The sequence below is a fragment of the Pinus tabuliformis genome, chromosome 8, assembly GCF_031772625.1.
Source record: "Pinus tabuliformis cultivar Carrire ecotype Pingquan chromosome 8, CPIR1, whole genome shotgun sequence".
Classification (NCBI taxonomy): domain Eukaryota; kingdom Viridiplantae; phylum Streptophyta; class Pinopsida; order Pinales; family Pinaceae; genus Pinus; species Pinus tabuliformis.
The window spans coordinates 349,029,773-349,034,613 of record NC_142294.1 but is presented as its reverse complement, the minus strand read 5'-3'; the positions used below and the strand labels follow the sequence as shown (position 1 = coordinate 349,034,613).

The window sequence follows — 4,841 nt, the reverse complement described above, 5'->3', positions numbered from 1 at the left end:
TGCTCCATGTTGACCTTGGATGTTGAATCTTCTTAACTGCCCAGAAATATTAGGAGACTATCCTTGCTTCTCGGCTTCAGTTTTTCCCCAAAATATTCGAATGCAAAGAAGCATGTCCTTTATCTTCTAATCACCCAAAATGTAGAAGACTGCCACGTCCTTGATGCGTTGGAAGTTTTTTCCCATATACATGTGTGCTGACACAAAAACTTTTTTAATGCTGATAGGAAAGTCTTCAAAATTTGGTTCACTGATCGTTAATTATGCAGCTTCAGCAGTTTCAATACTAAACTCTGACTGTCTTGAGCTTTATTTTCTCAACAGCCACTCATTGAACGGATCACATCTTGAAGTGCTGTCATTACATCTGGATCACTGAATGCAGCCATCAGCTCTGGATCATTCAAGATGTTGCTCATATCAACATCACCAGGCATTCCACCTGCAGGCATACCACCTGGGAAGCCACCAGGCATCCCACCTGAGCAGCCACCAGGCATCCCCACATGGTTTACACGTAGAGGTTTTCTCTTGCTTTTTTGCTTTTTCATATGCCGCCTGAGCTTCAGCACGTCTGCGTTGCCTTTCACGCTCTTTCTTTCTCTCATCCTTTTCCCTACGTAGACGCTCATACTTCCTATGATGATCTTCAATTTTATGCACATTTGGTTCAACCTTCTTTAGAACAGCTGATATTTCCTCATCATAATCCAGCCTTGAAGCAAGGTGCAGGTCCTTGGCAGCCTCTTCCCAGTGACCAAGCATTGCTCTTGCCATGCCTCGCCATTTGTAACCTTTTGCAGAGTCTGGATTTATCTTGATAGCAGCATTAGCATCCCGAATGGCAGCATTAGGTTTCTTCATCTTCACAAACACACTAGCTCTAGTAGCATAAATGATCGCGGATGTGGGATTGCATTCAATAGCCTCTGTGAGATGATTTACAACCTCATCCAAATCACCATCTGCCATTGCTTCCATTGCTTTTGACTTTGCCATTTGGGCTTCATCTCGTTTTTCGTCAGTTACTTCAATAGATGGATCTCCCATTTTTTGAGGAGGATCGTTATCTGGCTCAATGACTCCTTCATTATCTAGTTCCACGTCAGATTCAACTATCTCCTCATCACTGGCAGTTTCCTCAGGCACTTTCCGGGCAGTGTTTGAAGGGCCAAACTGTTCTTCAAGTTCTGGCATGTCATCATCGCTCTCATCCACAAAACTATCTTTAGCTTCTGTCTTCTTTGCCGATTCACCCTTGCCGTATGCAGAATCTGGTAATTTGGCGCCGAGCTTTTCAAGATAGTCCCTGAAAAATTTCAGAGCTGGGTCCTGAAGAACGGCGGGATTGCTGTCGCATTGTTTGATAAAGAGCTTCGGTTGATTTACTTTGCTGGCGTCCATGACGCATTCATTTCCAAAGCGCCTAAATCCTCCCTCAGTCGATGAAAAAAAACCAAACCATGCATGCATTTAAACTAAACTATCATCAGAACTTGGGAGAAAACGACGAACTGAAAGAACCTGAGCTTCGGTATTGTTTATTTGATAAATGCCATTCGTCCAAGATGCAAAATTAATTAGCTACTCTTAACAGGGCAACTAACCTGCTCCCAGACCAAATTAAAGACTCTGAACCAAGATACCATTCATTTTCCAGCAAACTTGCCCATCATCTTAGCAATGACAGGTGCAATCTTTGGATTTGCCTGATACTTTGCCAAGTTTGCAGGATTCTTCATTAAAGGCCAAAGAGTTAACTTCACTCTGATGAGCTACAACTGATTGTTGAGGCTTGTTAGGTGCAGGTGTACGCACGTCCCATATGAGCAAATGAAAATCATCTCCAACAGAGCCAAAAAGATATCCGTGCTTCGAATGTCCTGTAACATCCTCAACTTTCCCCTCATGAACCTTCAATATTTAATTGGCTTCAAGCACTTTCTTTCCAAATGCAGCGTTTATATCCCACAAGCATATTTGTGTATCGTTTGAACCACTTAGTAGGTGACCTTCTTTGAGAGGGCTCCATGACAAACCATATTCAGGTCCTAATATAATCAGGGCAATCTTCCCTGTATTACCACTTGCATATAAAAGGAACAGAGGATCTTCTGCATCCGAAACCACTAGGTAGAAACATTAGAGATAGTCATCACCTGTTAAGTTGAATTAAAGATCCCCTCGGCCATCCATTAAATTCGGGGCCTTTTGTTGCTGCAAGATGGACATTTATAATGCTTAATGTGTTCGGCTATCGCAGGAGTAATCTTAAGACACTTGCCATGGAACCATTTCTCACACATATCACAACAGATCCAAAACTTCATCAGAGGCATAATTCTCACCACAAGCTCCACAAAGTGTGTCACCATGCTCATCGTCTTCCTCTTCATCCAACGTATCATCCTCATCTTTAGGTGGTGGTAACTTTGATGGCTTTGCTTGAGATTCAGATGCTCGGGGCTTTATACCAGACTTGTTCTTGCTGCTACTGTTGTTGGTTACAGTAGTTTTTTCTTTTGATTGCTTTTTTGCAGCTCCAGTAACAACCTCAAAAATAGTTGGAAGTTCATTGATCATGATAAAAAGTCTTTTCCTTTCATTCTTGTCGAACCCAAATCTTGCACCAAAGTAGAACGAAACAGCCAGCAGCCACGCATCACTATGAACAGCAACCAAAGATAACCAATCTTTTTCTTGCATTCCGTCCCGCGCAAGTTAATTCCCAGAGCTGGCTCCGGAAGCTCTGGTGGTACCTCTTCAGCTGGAAGATTAACTTCCCATGACTCATTTGGCAACCCATAAAGGCACAAGTTCTCTTTCTCCGGATCACATTGTTGGTAAAACTCTTCCACATCATTAGTGAGGGCCTTAATCATTCCGGCTCTTCGGCGCTTGAAATCCTTGAAGACTTCTTCCACCGTGCGCGGATTGTAAGGCCCCGACCCTCCTTTCATGGATATGATGTCTCTGTATATATTTTATTTGCCTACACTGGCTGTGAAATGCAGAAAAAGAAATAGAGCTGGTTATGAGTCCTCCGGCTCCTGGGCTTGTAATCTATTTGTTCAGATTGGTTGACGATACATAGCTAGAGCGAACGAAAGCAATGGACAATTCCCAAAAACAAATCCAATGTGTTGAACAGAAATTTCTGAATCATTCTGGCCAAGATCAGTAGTTGGCACAGGCTGCTGTTGATATAGGCTAGAAGTTGCAGTAATAGGAGCCCACTGAATAGAAGTAGATGTTATGGTAGCAACAGAAGAAGGTTGTATAGAATTTGAAACAGATGTGCCTGAATTTGCAAAAGATGGTGCAGAGTGGAGCTATGACTGCTGGACAGAGTTTGAGGAACCAACAGAAGGAACTTGAATAGTGCTTCCAAAAGAAGTTGTGACACCACTTAAGAGACTACTCTGCCTAGAGTTCATAGAATTCTGGTGAAGAAGTCCTGCTATGGTGCTTGTAGAGCTTGTATGGACCTAAAACTGACTTATGCGCTACGAAATCACCTAAAGAGCTTTGTAGCACATAATAACCTTTGAACAAAGCATCAAACTAATGTGAGCGGTTTTGAAATTAGAATTCTTAAGTGATAACAGATACAATATCCTCGGAGGGATTTGAAGAAACAGGATATAAAAGTATTTGAAATCTGTTGCCTTTTTTGAATACCACTTCACTGTATATCAGCAGAAGTTTTTTTTATCAACAGAAGTTTTTTTTTTATCAGCAGAGACATTTTTTTACAGAATGCATTCAATCATTTCTATGGTCGGAATAGTTCTCACTGGAAAGGAGAATTATTCTGAATGGTCTCGGATGGTAAAACACACCCTCATCTACAATGAGTTGTGGAAAGGAGTGTGTGTCGGAGAAGAAGACAAAGACCCTGTGCAGCCTACATCAGATAAAGAACTTATCATTTGGGAAAACAAGAACAGCAAAGCCTATGCATTGATTACAGCATCTGTAAATGAAGAAGTAAGTCGTCATATTTCATCCTATTCCACTGCCTTTGAAGCTTTACAAAAGCTGAAAGAACTCTATGATACACATTCTGCACTTGAAGTTGTTTAGCTCATGATTAAACTCTTCACTCTTGAACTGAAAAATAATGATCCTCTTGCTCTTGCATCTGAAATAAAGTCTATAATGCATGATATTAAATCCACTAAGGTTGAGCTGGATATCTCTCTTATTGCCTTTCTCAAAGCACTCTATCCTACCTACTCCAATTATCTTGAGTCATTACAAGCAAATGGAAATCTTAAAGATATAACCTTTGACTCTCTTGTGAAAAAGTTTGCTGAAAGAGAGAAAGCCTTTGGAAAGAAGACAGTCCCTGAATCTTCTGAAGAGACTGTTTGCCTTGCTCATAAAGAAAAGCATCCTGCTCAAGATTCTACAAGAGGAATAGGTGGACAAAGAGGAAGAGGAAGATACTTCAGAGGCAGAGGGGGCAGACATTCTCAAGCAGAAAAGGCAGATCTGCATTGCATTCGCTGCAAACGAAATGGATCACATGATGCTTCTACATGCAAGCTACCATGGGACAAAATTGAGCAGAGAAGAAATCAGCAGAAAGGTAAAACTGATGACACAGACAAAGGTAAAGCACCTGAATCCGCTCACTATATTGAGGCACAATGTAACATTGGAGTAAATGAAGATTTGTTTAATGCTTCACTTGCTTCTTCGAAAAATGATTGGTTGCTTGATTCAGGAGCAACCTGTCATATGACTCATAGGAAAGATTTTTTTGAAGATTTCACTGACAATGTTGATGGAGCAGTATACTTTGCAGATCAGTCAACAATCAAGCCATCAGGGCT

At 41.3% G+C, this 4,841-nt stretch overlaps 2 pseudogenes; both read right to left on the bottom strand.

Moving 5' to 3' along the window:
- Nucleotides 1–317: 317 nt before the first annotated feature.
- LOC149235574 (FAM10 family protein At4g22670 pseudogene) lies at nt 318–1,458 on the bottom strand (annotated as a pseudogene).
- Nucleotides 1,459–2,180: 722 nt separating this feature from the next.
- LOC149235573 (PHD finger protein ALFIN-LIKE 3 pseudogene) lies at nt 2,181–3,133 on the bottom strand (annotated as a pseudogene).
- Nucleotides 3,134–4,841: the final 1,708 nt, after the last annotated feature.